General features: G+C 52.1%; 1 protein-coding gene and 1 long non-coding RNA gene across 2 annotated transcripts in view; one reads left to right on the top strand and one right to left on the bottom strand.

Moving 5' to 3' along the window:
- Positions 1-16,661, bottom strand: part of LOC148595417 (uncharacterized) — a 379,015-nt gene that overhangs the window by 242,296 nt on the left and 120,058 nt on the right. The window lies entirely within an intron of this gene.
- Positions 12,849-16,661, top strand: part of LOC148595418 (CBP80/20-dependent translation initiation factor-like) — a 119,709-nt gene continuing 115,896 nt past the window's right edge. The window contains exon 1 of the mRNA XM_088520845.1: positions 12,849-12,879. The gene's annotated coding sequence lies outside the window, so the exon portion shown is untranslated. The remainder of the gene's footprint in view (positions 12,880-16,661) is intronic.

Raw genomic sequence — 16,661 nt, 5'->3', positions numbered from 1 at the left:
CCCTGTCCCTGCCACCCTGCAATGCACCTGGGTGCATTAGGGGACTGGAAGGGCTGCTGGCGCCCCAGAGGGGCTGACGGGGCAGGCTGAGCGTGCTGGGGGTGCCAGCGAGGCTGCATCCTGGGTGTGCTGGGAGGACGTACCCGAGCGGTGCAGGCAGGACTGCACGGGGAGGTGCATCCCCGGGGGTGCAGGGGGTGGGCAAGGTGCAGGGGTGCAGACAGGGTGTATGGGTGCAGACGCGGGGTGCAGACAGGGGTGCATACAGGGTGCAGGGGTGCATACAGGGTGCAGGGGTGCAGGCAGAGGTGCAGACAGGGGGTGCAGACATGGTGCAGGGGTGCAGACAGGCTACATGGGTGCAGGCAGAGGGTGCAGACAGGAGTGCAGACAGGGCATGCAGGGTGCAGACAGGGTGCGGGGCTGCGGTAGGTGCCGGTCCCGGCTGAGCTGCGGCTCTCGCTCTCGCCGCACCCGCTGCTCCCCGTGGAGCCGCCAGGGGGCGTCGCTGCGACAGCGCCCGCCGCGGCCGGAGCAGCGGGACGCGGTGCGGGATGTGGGAATGGGATGGGGAACCGGGATGTGGTGTTAGGATGGGAGTGCTGGGACGTGGGACCAGGATGGGGGACTGGGATGCAGTGAGGGGATGGAGGATTGAGATGTGGGTACTGGAATGAGGGGGGAGGGAGAGGGAATGGAATGAGGATCCTGGATGGGGGACCGGAATGGGGTTGCTGGGATGGTGGTGTTGGGATAGGGGAGTGGGATGTGGGTACTGGAATGGGGGAGGGTCGGGATGTGGATCCTGGATGGGGTTGCCAGGATGTGGTGTCAGGATGGGGAAGTGGGATGTGGGCACTAGGATGGGGGTCAGAGTAGAGGTCCCAGTTGAGGGAACAGGATGGGAGGGCCAGGTGGTGTCAGGAAGGGATGCCAGGATCAGGGCCTCCGTGATAGAGGGTGCTGGGATGAGGGTGGCCAGATAGGAATGTTTGGAATGCGGGAGCAGCAGTACTGGGGTACCAAGATGTAGGGTGCTGAGATGGGGGTGCCAGGATGGGGGCAACAGGATGAGGGTACCAGGATGTGGGTACTGGAATGGGGGTACTGGGACTGGGGGCGCTGGGGCCAGGAGTACCAGGTGGATGTACCAGGATGGGGCAGCCCTGGGCTCGGAGGGAGCAGGATGGGAGCAGCAGTGCCAGACATAGCCCTCTTGCCAATCCATCTGCTGGAAGAGGGGGTGCCAGGCCTGAACCCAGGGACGGCCGCAGCATCTGCAGCAACGGTCCTGGGATGGCTCTGCCCATCCCAACGTAGCTGGCTTGCCAGGGAACACTAACATCCAGCAAGCACAAAATCCTTCCCAAATACTCCATGCTAAACCTTTAAAATTGCCAAACTCATGAAAACAGGCGTCCTGCTGTCCCTTCGGGGGCTCTGCAGGATGTGTGTGGTGACAAAGACCAGTCACTGACAGGTCTTTGTCGTCAACCAAGGGTGACGGTGAATGCAGTGAAGGTTGTTCGTGCCAAGGTGCTGCATTCGGCTGGCGGGTAGGGTGCTGGTCAACACCCACAGGTGCTACGCTAGAACATGGTGCTCCTGGCCATAATCATCCACCTGAGTCTCTGCAGAGAAAACTGTGTTTCCATTTGGAGGGGTCTGAGCTTCCCTCTGGCAGAAACCACCCTTAGCAAGGGCTGCTCTGGGGACGAGTTTTAGGTGTTTCAGCTGGCAAAGACGCCAGTGTTTGGGCAGTTAAATTGTCTGACTTGCCTGGTGATGCCAGTCTGTGATAGAAATCTCACCACGAGTGTCCCTGGGGCTCCCATGGCAGCAGCAGCAGCAGTGCAAGTGCCTTCCTGCAGACCTGGGATCAGGAGAAACCAGGCGCAGACGGAGTTGTCATGGCTCCAGCATGCTTGTTTAGAAGCCTCCATGAAATGCTTAAAAAGAGAAATAACTTTGATTAAAGACTCCAGATGAAGAGGAATCCAACAGCTCCAGGTCCATCATCCTTAACTGCCTGGGCTCTTAAACCTTTGCAGCTCCTGCAAATGGCCAAATTTCCCTGGCTTTCATGTCCTGTCACACTGTCCCAGTCTATCTTCATATATATACATTATTTTCCATTGGCTATTTGCCAGTCACATTTCCTATATCTTGGAGGGGATTAATAGAATGAGATTCTTCTCCCTTTTCCTATAGCAGAAAAAATATTTTCAGCATCTGGCCTATAAGTTTTTATCTTTTAAAGTGATGGTTTCAAAGCTGGCGATGCGCTGCCAGCTTTGCCTATCGCTTTTCTTTAGTACCTGTACTGGGAGTATGTCTGGGTTAGGAGTGTTTGCATTCTGAATAGGATTTTCTGGAAGTAATTTGGGGAATGTTGAGCCATAATGTTAGGAACTGTTAGGAAAATATACGCACGGCATGGAGGTGAACAAGCAGCACTGGTTCAGCAAGGCATTGGGATGGTCTGAAGGACATCACGGACTTCAAAACTGCAAGGTTTTTCTCTCCTCTAGGGCTTGGAAGTTAAGTTAACCAAAGTTTGGCTGTTAAATAGTTACGAGAGTCTGCACTTCAGCCCATGTGAATGAAGCCCAGCTGGAGACCATGGGCTTATTATGCAGAAATTAAACATTATCTGCTGGAAATTATATTATCCAGAACCCAAAAGCAGGTTCTTTCATTATTACTTTCCTTTCAGGAAAGCAGATTCTCTCTCTGGACTGCATTTAATTGTGTCACTAGCCCTTTTTAATTAGCATAATTTAGAAATTAAATTAAATTAAATTAAACATTTTATTATTTCAGCTGTGGAAAAAGAGGGGCCACTGGAACAACTGCTGGCTGAAGGGGAACGTCTGCTCATCGCTGGTCTAGCTCCAAAGAGCAGTGTTCATCCGCAGCAGGAAAGCACCCGGCACCCAGAATTGTGGCTCCTCTGAGGAGAGGAGCTCAACATTCCCCAGACTTTACCCTCATTTCTGAACCAAAGGGAATCATAGAATCATAGAATCATAGAATCATAGAATGCTTAAGGTTGGAAGGGACCTCTAGAGGTCATCTAGTCCAACCCCCCTGCACACACAGGGTCACCTAGAGCCCGTGGCACAGGACTGCATCCAAGCAGGCTTGGAAGATCTCCAGAAAAGGAGACTCCACAACCCCTCTGGGCAGCCTGCTCCAGGGCTCTGTCATCCTCACTGTCAAGAAATATTTCCTTCAGTTCCTGTGGAACTTTTGGTGCTTCAGTTTCTGGCCATTTCCTCTAGTTCTGTCGGTGGCCACCAGTGAAAAGAGGCCAGCACCATCCTCCTCACTGCCTCCCTTGAGGTACTTGTAGACACTGATTAGATGCCCTCTCAGCCTTCTCTTCTCCAGGCTGAACAGGCCCAGCTCCCTCAGTCTCTCCTCATAGGGAAGATGTTCCAGGCCCCTGATCATCCTTGTGGCCCTGCGCTGGACTCTCTCCAGCAGCTCCACATCCCTCTTATACTGTGGAGTCCAGAACTGGACACAGTACTCCAGATGTGGCCTCACCAGGGCTGAGTAGAGGGGCAGGATCCCCTCCCTCGACCTGCTGGAGATGCTCTTCTTAATGCACCCCAGGATCCCATTGGCCTTCTTGGCCACGAGGGCACACTGCTGCCTCATGGTCAACTTGTCGTCCATCATGACACCCAGGTCCCTCTCTGCAGAGCTGCTCTCCAGAAGGTCGGTCCCCAGCCTGTACTGGTGTCTGGGGTTATTCCTCGCCAGCTGCAGGACCTTGCACTTGGCCTTGTTGAATTTCATGAGGTTTTTCACTGCCCACTTCTCCAGTCTGTCCAGGTCCCTCTGGATGGCAGCGCAGCCCTCTGGGGTATCAGCTACTCCTCCCAGTTTGGTATCATCAGCAAACTTGCTGAGGGAGCACTCTGTGCCTTCATCCAGGTCATTGATGAATAAATTGAACAGGACTGGACCAAGGACTGACCCCTGGGGGACCCCACTAGCCACAGGCCTCCAACTAGACTCTGCACCGCTGATCACCACTCTCTGGGCCCTGCCATCCAGCCAGTTCCTAATCCACCTCACTGTGCACTCATCTATCCCACACTGCCGGAGCTTGCCCAGGAGGATGTTGTGAGGGACGGTGTCAAAAGCCTTGGTGAAGTCGAGATAGACGACATCCACCGCTCTCCCCTCATCTACCCAGCCGGTCATTTCATCATAGAAGGCTATCAGGTTAGTCAAGCAAGATTTCCCCTTGGTGAATCCATGCTGACTACTCTTGAGCACCTTCTTGTCCTCCATGTGCCTGGAGACAACGGCCAGTATGAGCCGTTCCATCACTTTTCCGGGGACGGAGGTGAGGCTCACTGGCCTGTAGTTGCCTAGGTCCTCCTTCTTGCCTTTTTTGAAGACTGACGTGACATTGCCCTTCTTCCAGTCCTCCGGCACCTCCCCCGTTCTCCAGGATCTTCCAAAGATGATGGAGAGTGGCTTAACTATGACCTCTGCCAGCTCCCGCAGCACTCTGGGGTGCATCCCATCAGGGCCCATGGATTTGTGGGTATCGAGGTTCCTTAGGTGCTCTCTGACCCAATCTTCCTCTACCCAGGGCAAGTCTTCCTCTCCCCCGGCTTCTTCTCTTGTCCCTAGGGCCTGGGGCTCTAATGGGCTGCCCTTGGTAAACACCGAAGCAAAGAAGGCATTCGGCAACTCTGCTTTTTCTGTGTTATTTGTAACCAGGGTGCCCATCCCGCTCACCAGCAGACCCACGTTTTCCCTGATCTTTTACTGTTCATATATTTGAAGAAGTTTTTCTTGTTATTTTTAACATCCCTTGCCAGATTGCGTTCCAACCGTGCCTTAGCTTTCCTTGTCGCATCTCTGCATTCCGTGACTACGTTCCTGTATTTCTCCCAGGGGGCCTGTCCTTTTTTCCACATTCTGTATACCACCGCCTTCTGCTTGAGCATTGCCACAAGCTCCTTGCTCATCCACGCAGGTCTCCTGCCCCCTCTGCCTGACTTCTTACACACAGGGATGCACTGTTGCTGGGCGTGGAGGAAGTGCTGCTTGAAAACTAACCAGCTCTCTTGGGCCCCTCTTCCTTCTAGAGCTCTAGCCCATGGGATTCTTCCGAGGAGGTCTCTGAAGAGGCTAAAGTTGGCCCTCCTGAAGTCCATGTTTACAAGGCTACTTACAGCCCTGCCTCCTCCTCGTTGGATCCTGAACTCCACCAACTCATGGTCACTGCAGCCTAGGCTACTCCCCACCTTCACATCTCCTACAAGTCCCTCTCTATTTGTTAGCACGAGGTCCAGTAGCCCAGCTCTCCCTGTTGGCTCCTCCACAACCTGTGTCAAAAAGTTATCGTCGATGCTCTGCAGGAACCTCCAGGACTGTTTGTGCCTGGCTGTGTTGTCCTTCCAGTTGATGTCAGGGTAGTTGAAGTCCCCCATGAGAACCAGGGCCTGTGACCATGAGGCAACACCCAGCCGACTATAGAAGGCCTCCTCAACTTCCTCATCCTGGTCAGGTGGCCTGTAGCAGACACCCACCACAGTGTCTCCCACATTAGCCTGCCCTTTAACCCTTACCCACAACCTCTCAACTCGCTCATCCTCCAGTCCCAGGTTGAGCTCCATGCATTCCAGTTGCTCTCTCACATAAAGAGCAACTCCACCACCTCGCCTTCCCAGCCTGTCCTTCCTAAAGAGCACACAGCCTTCCATGGCAGCGTTCCAGTTGTGTGAGCTATCCCACCATGTCTCTGTGATTCCAATGAGATCATGATGCTGGGACCGCACACAGATCTCCAGTTCGTCCTGCTTATTCCCCATGCTTCGTGCGTTGGTGTACAGGCATTTCAGGGAAGTGCCCGCGCCTGCAGGTTTCCCAGGAGGGGTGAAAGGGGACCCTCTATAATCATATCCTATCCTCACTTCCCCGCTACCATACTCCCGCTGGATGCCATCTGACCTTGGCTGTGTGTTACTGTTCGCCATGTCTATGTGACACTCCCCTTCCCCCTTCTTGCCTAGTTTAAAGCCCTCCTAACCAGGTTGGCCAGCCTTTTGGCAAAGAGACATGTGCCCCTCTTGCTGAGGTGGATCCCATCATTCCCCACTAGCTGGTGGTCATCAAACAGAGTCCCATGGTCATAGAAGCTAAAACCCTGTTGCCAAGCCCAGCGGCGCAGCCAGGTGTTAATCTGCCATATCTGCCTTCTCCTCCTTGAATCCATTCCCCTCGTTGGTAGGATAGAGGAGAACACTACCTGGGCTCCCGTACCTTTGACAGCCATCCCTAGGGCTCTGAAATCTTGCTTGATATCCCTCAGTTTCCCCATGGCATCATTTGTACCCACGTGAAACAGTACCAGGGGGTAATAGTCAGACTCCTGGACAAGCCTTGGGAGCCTTTCTGTAACATCCTTTATTTGGGCCCCTGGCAGGCAACAGACCTCTCTGGATAAGGGGTCTGGTCTACATATCAGTGCCTCCGTGAATCTCTTTGCTCGAATTTTGCTGTTATTCCTGCTCATCCCTCGCCTCCGCTCCCCAAACTGCCCCAAAACTCCTCATTTGGTGCCATCTCCAGCACAGGTGGCCATTTTGCTGCAAGACCATGAGCTCTCCTATGCCTGATGTCCATCAGCTGCCTTTTCCTGGTGGATATTTGGCCGTAGGCAACTCCGAGGTGCTGGCAACAGAGACAGAGGCAAGAGAGGGAGACAGAAGTACATCCACCTCACACCAGGTGAAAAGGCTTTTTCTTATTTTAACCTTTGAGCATTTTGCATTTGGAGGTGAGTAGAGTTTCACCCACAGACCTGGCAAAGACACCGATGAGAAGAGGCTTTTCTTCCAAAGGCTTCGCAGCAAGCGGGGAATGTGCAGGGATTACGCAGGGAATAAGCACTTCCCTTGTGTCCCTGCTCCCCTTCCCAGGGCAGCCGCGGGCAGAAGCCACTCTGTGCTGCCAGGAAGGCAGGCAGGGACCTTCAGCCCCTCTTGTCACTGTGCCGAATAGCGCAGCTCTGCCGAGTGCCACGTGATAAGAAGCAAATAGCGTGTCAGGATAAGCTTGTTTGTGGTGTCCCGTTTATTAGCAGAACCGAGCTAAATCCCGGGCTCTTTTTGTCGTTCGTCTTGACCTGACAACATGCAAAAACCACGGGCTGCCTTGTCCAGAGCAGGATTTGATTGTGTGGTAAGGAATAATGTTTCACAGCTTAGGTTTGGACTGTAGGAACACCAGGAGCCACAGCAGCACTTCCAGGCTCCCAGGGGACATTACAGCTCTGCGTGAATGTGTAATTCTTCAGTTCACACACGAGCTACACTCACTCGGCAAAAATATACATATTGGATGAGGTGAAAACCTGGGGGAAAAGACTCCTTGATGGGGCTGGGGCAAACCAGGCAGTGTCTCTCTGCTCCTGCCTCTTCCCATTAGGTCCCGCAATGTCTCAGGGTCAGGCAAGGAAGATTTTGTCCTGGGATTTTGTCCGAGGACGACAGGCAGATGTTTACAAAGTCTGTCCCTGTCCTTGCTAACCTGGGGCCATTGGCAGCTCTGCAAACGCTGCGCTGACTTATACCTGGAGAAAACCTGAGTCAGGGAGTGCTTTACAAATAGGATAAGTACCCATTTCAGTGCAGGGAAATGGAACCAGAGAATCGAAGGTTTTCCCTAACGTCACCAGTGCAGTAGCGACAGAGCTCAGGCCACCTGTGTCTGGGGCTAACATGTCGCCTATTGAATCACACCAACCAGCCAGGCCCTGTGGGGTGTCTGCGACGTTGGGAAGAGCCAGGTCACATCTTGCCACTGTTACATCTGTCCTAGCATGGTGCTTGACCTGAATAGCTTAGCCTTGTTTCTGAGGACAAGCATTGCCAGGACCAGAGTGCTCGTTCTGGTGTCTGGACATGTTTTCATGCCTGCTGTGTATCTTGAAATATACACAGGGATACTCAGTTGCATAGAATATGCCTCTCTGGTTTTCAAATCCACCCCCATTTCTGCCCCTGCTGGCCAGGGAGCTGGTGTCTGGGTTTCAGGGCTCTTTGCCAGATTTCCTTCCCCACACCTCGGGCTGAGCCCTGCTGTTCCCACCAGCAGCTCTCCAGCTCTCCTCAGCTGCTCACCAAAATGTGGCCACCTCTGAAGCTCCGCACTTTGATTCTCCCCTTGCTGCTCCTTCATTCCAGGCAGTCTCTTGGGCCTGCACTTTGATTAGAAGCCAGCGCTCCCACCGCAGCAACCTGCAGGCTATATGCATGTGAAGAAAGGGCTGGAACTGCCAGGCCCAAAACTTATCCTCTGCATGCCGAGCACCGCGCACATCGTGCACGCAGCAGTGACGCTTTCGACGCCAACGGAGATGCTGCATCGGAGATGCGGCCATCCGCGTCACCCCTGCTTCCCAGCATGTGTTCCCTGAGGGTTATCAGAGCAGGGACCCTTTAAAAGGGTAATTTGGTCTCTACCTGTATAATGATACTTCCCATTGCTAAGGTCTCTAATCCAAAGATGTAGCTGGGAATTAAATCAGGGTAGGAAAGTCATGAATTATGCCCAGGCAGCCCCATTATGCAAGTGAATTATGTGAAACAGCAGGAAACATGGGGTATTAAGCGAGCCAAGGAGAGAATCCACATTTTCTGACTTTCCTTCTTGTCATTTGAAGCATGAAAAGGCACAGGGAGCTGGTTGGACTGGGAGGGACTGGGGTAGAGTCTCTAGGGCAGAAGCAAAGAAGCTTCTGGGACAGATTCCTGGAGCAGCTGCAGGTGGGACATTGGCTCGTGCCGAGCTGCCTTCTCCTGCTCTTCTGCTTTGCAGAGTTTCTCTGGAGCACCTGCTCTTCCCAAGGCTGCCGCGGCAAAGCGGTTGGTGCAACCCCAGCTCCTGGGAAGCCGGGACCCATCCAGGGAGTCGTGAATTCATCATGGACTTGAAAATAGCCCTGGCACCGACTGCTGCACTGGCCACAAACACCCTCCTAAAAATAACTGGCCAGAAGACTGTGGACCCAACCATGTGAAAAGGTTTCTTTTCCCTGCAGGAGTCTCTGATGTTGCATTAAGGAACTTGATGGCCACGGTAGCGTTTTCCTGGTCACTGATTAGAAACCCATATAGGGGGTCGCTCTATGTCCATCATGGGAAATATCCCAACTGTCTCACATATCCCAGAAGAGCTACGTGGGGGGAGAGCAGAGGAATTTCCTTCTTTCGTTTATTTGTTCACTTCCTACCTGAATTTATAACTGAACTTTCCACGCAGGGACACACAATTTGAGCAGAACACAATATGCTCAATTTTGCTTTTAGCCACATTGTATAAAGCAAAATGTTTACTCAGAGCTAGCAGAGGAAGGACAAGCTACCAGCATATCACAGCTACAGCCGAGTTATTTTCTAAGTATTCTCTATTTTCCCTTCGAAGCTGCAATTTCCCATCATTGCTAAGCAATTTTAAAGGCTCTTGCCAGCACAGTTTGGCACCGCATCTTTTCGGTTGCAGAGTTCTTGCTCGCAAACATTTTTGTTCCCACAGTCTCCCTTTCCTCTGGAGCTTCGGCTTGCATGGTCAGCCTGGACACAGCCAGAGCCCATTGCTTTGGAAGTGAGATTTTGAGCCCTTGGTCTTCTGGAATTACTGGAACAGCAGCTCTGATTCAGCTAGGTAACAGGGACTGCAGGAGCTCTCATCAAGCTGGCTCTATCGCCACAGGATCGCTGACTTTTGGGATAAAATCCCTAGGCTGGAGTACATCCCGGAGCTGTGGAGATCCTGTAATTCCTGCAGGGAAGCTCAGAGGCCCTTAGAGCTCCTCAGAGATGCTCAGCACTCTCCTGGGAGCAGCCCACGGCATGGGGAGGAGGCAGGAGAGGCCTGTCCGAGCTAGGACTGCCTTGCGCAGGCCCTGCAAGGAGGAAACCATGGGGCTGGCAAGCGCGGGGCTCTCTGGGGGCCACTACGTTGGTAGCAGCTGGTGCTCTGGCTAGACACGTGTGATGACATGGGCCGCGGACACGGCCATCGCTGCAGCCATGAGGCGCCAGCGGCAGCTCAGCCCCCAGCTCGCTTTGATCCTGAAACTGCAGGGCAACCATGGATAAAAACGTGAAAATCCAGGCAGTTCCCCTTGGCTAAAATACGACAGAATAATAAATAAAAGTCTGTCTCGGAATCACCAATGCGCTCTCCCAGTTATAGACACCCTCTGGTTGTCATGGCAACCTGCCCAGCAAACGATGTGGCCAAAAATAAAGCGCAGCAGGGAGAGATCTTTTGAATCTGATTTTGCCATCAAAGTAAAATTAAGGTTTTCTTAGACGCCAGCTATGCTGCTTAATCTACGGTTGCGGTTCTTGCATGATAAGACTTCTACGTGCATTAGCACGATCTGGTTATCCAGATGAATGGCAGAGTGAGGCTGTAAGGAAAGGCAAGGGAGCAACAAAATTCATGCAAAAAAAAGAAAAGTGGCATCTTGAATTTAGCTTGAATTTTAGTCTGACAACAAATGGCAGGGTAGATAAGCTGGCTCTTTCAAGCACCTGATGGCCCAGAGCAGGCCTGGGCAAAGTCAAAGGCAAGAGGAAGAAGGGAAAAGATATTTTAAATAGCTCATGGAAACATTTATAAATTACTTTGAGTGGATCTGGAGGGGCTAAGGTGATGTAGTTGGCTGGAAGAGTATTCAAAGGAGGCATTTGTGTTCTTTTTTATTTATTGAAAATGCATTTTGCCTATTTTCATGGAGGCATTTGCAGTTTCCTTGTTCTAGGCTCTGCTGAGAAGCAGCCTGCACAACCCCCAGATCAATATTGCGAAGAGTGTCAGTGTTCATTGAAGGCTCTGCCCGGAGGTCCCAGCAGAGCCCGGAGTCCTGTAACCGCAGCCCAGTGTCTGGGAAGCATCAGCGGCTGCACTTGGTGGGAATGAGGACACCCAAAGGCGGCTAAACTTGGATAGAATAACCAGATATTCAACCAGCGCAGGGACAAAAATGATCACTGGACAAGTGCAGGCATGAGCTGAGCTCCCACATGGCCCCTGGGATGTCCAACTTGTGTATTTTTGTAAGAACAGCTTCAGAAATTAGAACTAAAAAGGGTTGACAAACAGCAGGTGAAGCTAGAAGAAGTGTTGGCCAAAGGCAAATGGAGCCCCATGCTTCTGTTTTTCTGGGAACCCAGAATTCCTTAAGAGTGCAGGTGTCAGCTAAGGAGCAGCAGAGGTGCCTTGGTGCGAAGCTGAAACACTGCACAGTAGGTGCCTCATGAGACACCTGCCCAGGGGTGTTGGGTGCGGGAGAAGGCAATCGCCATGTCACATGCGGTGAGAAGGAAACCGAGGCGTGAGGAGGCTGGTCCCAGATCCCGACATTTTGGTCCTGGCACCCAAGAAATGTTTTGGTCTTAAGTTGCCCGGGAGCGCTCTGTGAGGGTGGGAACCTCTGCGGGCCACAAGGGCGCCCAGCGGCGCGTGCTGAGGGGGCGGCGCCAAGGGCCGCACTAATAGCCAACGGCCGCGCCAACGGCCGCGCCCGGACTACGTCTCCCAGCAACCCCCAGCAGCAGCAGTAGCGGCGGCGGGCCGGGGCGGAGTGGAGCCGCCCTCCCTCCGCCCTCGCCAGGGTGTCTCGTCGCGGGCAGGCGGTGCCCCCTTCCCCTTGGCCCGGCGGCGCCCATGAGCCTCGCGGCGGGCGCCTGACACCGCCGGTTCGGCCCGTGCCCGGCCGCCTCGCAGCGCAGCACGGTAAGGACGAAAGGGGCGGGAGCGGAGGAGAAGGTGGGGGTGGCGGGACACATGTCACCGCCACCGTGATTTGTGTCGCTGATGGCTGAGGGCCCGGCCCCCGGCGGCGGCTCCGCGGCCACCAGCGCCGCGGATGACACAGCAGCCGCCCGGGGCGGCGGGAGCTGCCGGCGGCCGCTTCCCCCGCGCTGCCGCTACCCTCGCTGGGCGCCGCGCGGAGCTGTCAAAGGCGCCGGGCCTGGCGCCACGTTCGCGCTTTGTCTGCCCCTCTGCGCTCCGCGAGCAGGGGGCGAAGCTGCCCCGGCGCCTCGGGCAGCAGTTTGGTCCCCGGCAGGTTCATTTATGCACTTGTACCATTGGAGAAAGCGGCACGTCGTGTTGTTTTGCCCTCGTCGCCAAGATATACCCGTTCTGATTTGTAACCCGTCATTGGGGATGGTAGCAATGGCTGTAACGGGGAGGCTGCAGCCTGAACTTCTCCGTGGCTCTCTGCACTTCTAGATTTTTTTCCTTTCTGAATGGACAAGCCGTGAGGTGTGGGCTGGCCCTCATAACAAAGCCCCTTCTTGACCGGTTAGGGACAAAAGTCGGGTTTTCTGGAGGCAAATGGCCTTGGTTTAAAAGCAGAAGGGAAAGGATAGGTAAAGCTGCCCTACGTCAGCGCTCAGGGCACCTAACAATTATTGTAGTTTGTTACTGCCTCATTTGTAGCCCAACTGGATATGGGTTGTAGCTACAGGACAAAGCGTTTGGGCACAAATGTTAAATCAATGGCAGTTTGAAACCAACAGAAAAAATAGAACCTAATTTTCTGTTGCAGAGCTTAGAGTGAGGTCAGTGATAGTTCCCTCTTCTTAAAAGCAAAGACCTGAATATTCTGCTTTCAGGCCCAACATACAGTGGATTTCAGCTCACTTTGGGTAGTCTGCTTTGCTTTTGTTGATCTGTTGTAGTTCATGAAAGGACCAGGGGGGTCATTGCTCCACACATTGAAAATCACCATGTCACTTAAAAAATGCCTTCCTGGTAAGCCTTTCTACTGATATCCCAGTTTGACTCCTTGGAAGAATTGCCGTTTGCTTTGGAGCTGTGACCAAGGTGAGGGGCTCCTCTCTCTTGAAAGCTCTTTGACATCTTTAGTGCAGGACTGGGTGTAGCGGACAGGGCCTGACCAGAGACTAATTTTATTTTCCTATAGAGGTCTCATGGATGCGGGTAGCTCCAGCCCAATGCGAGTGACTGTGGGCCCATTGGAAATGTGGTTCTGCTCTAGTCAGAGTGGAAGTGTCCCCATGGATGGTGACACGGTGAAGAGGCTGGAGCATCTCTCATAGGAGGAGAAGCAGAGATGGGGCTGTTCAGGATGAGGAAGATTTAATCAACATGTGAAAATATCTAATCTAATATTGATGTCAAGATGGTTGATGGGCGTCAAGAGAACGGGGCCAGATCTTTCTCAGTGGTGCCCAGCAATGGTGCAGATCTAGGGCTGCAGTTCTGTTCCCAGGGATGCCTTTGCATGTACGGCTTTGCCTCAGGGAGCGTTATTAAATTAGAAAGTGCCGCGCTTGTGTAGTATTAGTTATTTGCCTGACAAGGTAAGGACACTTGCTGTCATCCCTCTTGCCACGCCGCACAGCTGCCTGCACGCATGGCCATGGGCTTGGGTCTCAGGAATATTGCAGATCGCGGCTCCCTCAGGAGCAGCAGCACGGAAACCTGGAAGGTACAGAAAGTATAGAAGGCACTTGGAGCTTCCAGGTTATTTATTTCACCTCAAAGATACCAGGTTACCAGGACTTTTTGGTGGTGGAAGTCACCTGAGAAGCCAGCCCTGAGCAGAACAGCAGATGATGCTGGGCGTGATGGATGGGGTGTATCCCCTTCTAGTTATGACTTTTATCTCCCTCATAAGCAAATAGTCACCCTTGCTCTGCAGCGAGTGGAAGCAAAGATTTGTTGTGATGATGCACGTTGGTTTTGCTCCTAAGGACTATGAAGGGTTTGTACCTTTCTCATCTGGAAGCGCAAGGTGCAAAACGCTGCAGCAAATTTTATTTCCTCAAGCCCTGAATGAGATTTGTAGACTGTTGTTTTGCCGTGTTGCATGTTATCTTTGGCAGAGATATGAGTGTTTTGAGAAGCGCAGGCTGTGTTTGCATTTAAAGCTCTTTTCCTCTGTGCTCTATGGAGTCCAAGCCCTCCTTCCTATGCACAGACTGCCCTGGAGGGCTCTGTGAATTTACTATGTCACTTTTAAAGTACTGTGGGAGTAAGAGTGTTGTCCTGCTTTTAGGAAACTTACTTTTTAATCAGAAGATCTCAAAATGCTTTTAAAGGAAGGTGGAGGAGCAATGGGTGAATGTTGCAGGTAAGCGGTGAGGTGGGAGAGCGGTGCAGATTGGATGGGAATTGCTTGTGTCCAAATATCTGTCTATCAAGATCTTCCTAAGTAAGTGCTGCAAAAAATGATGCCCAAATGCTTAATAGCTATTAGTTTGTGATCTGTATTGGGGAAGGGAAGATGTGAGGTTCTGGGCTTTTCCTCCAGCTCTCCCTCTTTTAGCTTGCATTTTTGGAAGAAAAAATACCCCCTTTTTCCTCTCTGCTCTTTGAGCATCGCAGCTTATTTTGAGGAGAAGCTTTTGTTCTGCTGTGCCCTCTTGGCAGCTGAAGACAGATTGTGCTGCTCTGACTCTCTCCTTCTCTCTCATTTTGAATGTCTGTCCTGTTCCTCTCAGCTACTGTTCCTTGGGCTGCTCCATCTCCTCCCAGGAGGAACAGCTGGAAATCAAGGTAGTTGTTGCCAGTTTAATTTTTGCCCTTAGGTCTCTGCGGAGTGGAGACCTTCCTGAGCCTTATTTAATTTCATGCTCTTGGTGCTCAAGTGTGTCTTTGGCAAGGCCCTGTGTACATAAAGGAAGGTATACCCTGACCCTATGGATTGTATGGAAGCTGGGTGTAGCACATCAGCAATTTCAGGAGCTGCTTTGGGCACATATTGCATCTGGTCTGAATGTTTTGCTAAAATGCAGAGCAGTGAAATATTCCTCAGCATTTCATCGCTGTTCAGTTTAGCAGAAACATTCATTTTTTTTTTTCACATGGCATTGTTAAGTTCCAGAGTTAACAGTCTGCTGATGTGATTGGAGTGACTCGTGTTCTTTGTCAAGTTGGGGAAAAGAAAACTGTTCCTGTCTAGAAACTCTGGAAATGTTGAGGCTTATGGAGAGGCGACCCCCATAAGGTACTTAAGGATGTCCCTGCAACGCGTCTTGTAGAAAGTTCAGTTCTGCCACTGGCGTGTCATTACAGGGTTTTACTGAGTCACCAGAAGCTAAAGGCTAGTGGAGCTAAATAATAGTTTTCTGTTTACTTAGAAGACTGGCTGTTTTATATGTATATTTATAAATACATGTAGTCATTCACAAAGTAGGTGCTTTCCATATGATTCTAAGATAAATATGCCTTGAATTTTGGGCAGTTCTGCCTGAAAATAAGGCGACATTAAGCTTGGGTGTTCCCCAAACTTTTGTGCATTAAGGTGTCAGCTCTTCTTCTGAAAATAAAAGCTCTGCTTCTTCCTCACCTGCCCTGGGCTGTCCCATGGCTGCCGAGCTGGAATCCTGCATAGTCATCGTCAGCCTTTCCCAACGCAGCATCTCTGAAAAGTGGCCAGTAATGGTGATAATGACTCTGTAATGTATTTGAGCTCTTTGCTGTCCCAAATTAACGTTGAGGGTTCCTTTGGAGTAGACCATGGACCTCCAAAGCTCCAGGGACACAGATTGGACAGCAGTATTCCCATACTTGAGTCAGTGCCTACTCACATTACCTAAATTCTGTTTTCTCCCTTCCCACCCAGGAGGAAAACATATAACCATCATGGCAAAGGAGAGGAACCCCCAGTTTCCTGTGTGGTAGGAGAGGCTGTGGTGACATGGTGGCACTTCTGACAGGTGGGACAGGTTCTGGTGCACTGTGGAAAGCACATGGAGAAAAATCTGCCACAAAGTGCCTAATAACAGGTGGCAATTTAGAGAGGGTGTCTCTGTGCACCGCGAGCGTTAATCCAGCCTCACTGTCTCTCCCAGCGTCATTAAACATGATCATCTGCAGGGGGCAGATGGCAGGACAAGGGGGATGGCTTGTCCGTGGTGTCCCACGTGTCCGTGGCTGAGCCAGGACTCCGAGCTGGACATCCCAGCTCCCTGTTCCTTGTGGCCAATGGGAGGCTAAGGAGCGCGTTGCTGGGAGGTGCCAGTCTTTCCCATTGAATCCCATCCTGCGCAGCTTAGCCCAGGAAGGGCTCAGGTACCCACAAACTTGTTGCTTCTTGCCAACTATTTTAATTGGTTGTAGGGCCAGGACCCCCTCCCCCCCAAAAAAAAAATTCCTGTCCGCTTGGAGGTTGCTATGAACAGAGCTCCTAGGACAGGTTCATTCAGCCTGTGCTTGCCCTGGGAGAGCTTAGCTGTGCGTGAGCTGCCGACTCTGGCTCAGAGCAGGACCTGCAGGGAGATGTGCGTGGTTGCCACCACCAGCATCTGGGAACTGCTCACCAAGGTTGCTTGGGTTTGTAATTAATCTTAAAAGCTCTTTAGAACTTGTAAAATCCCAGAAGCTCTGTTGAGGAAGGTTTTTCCTGGCCTGTTTTCACCGAGACCTCAATGCCTCTACCTCTTGACAAAGTGGATTTTTGGCTTCACAGCTGTGCGTGCCAGACCCATGGAGGAAAAGCAGCTTCTGCAGTGGCAAATGTTATGTTCTGCTGGGTGCTTCTCCATTTCGGGTTGTTAAGCGCCTAGGTGAAGCTGGAAAGCCAAGTTGGAGCAGCAACAAGCCTCCCTAATAGTCCTATCCGATGCTATTCCGTCCCT

This window comes from Tinamus guttatus, unplaced genomic scaffold, assembly GCF_059628265.1.
Source record: "Tinamus guttatus ecotype Peru unplaced genomic scaffold, ASM5962826v1 Tinamus_guttatus_pri_ptg000103l, whole genome shotgun sequence".
In the NCBI taxonomy this organism is placed as follows: Eukaryota; Metazoa; Chordata; class Aves; order Tinamiformes; family Tinamidae; genus Tinamus; species Tinamus guttatus.
This window is presented reverse-complemented; position numbering and strand designations above follow the sequence as displayed.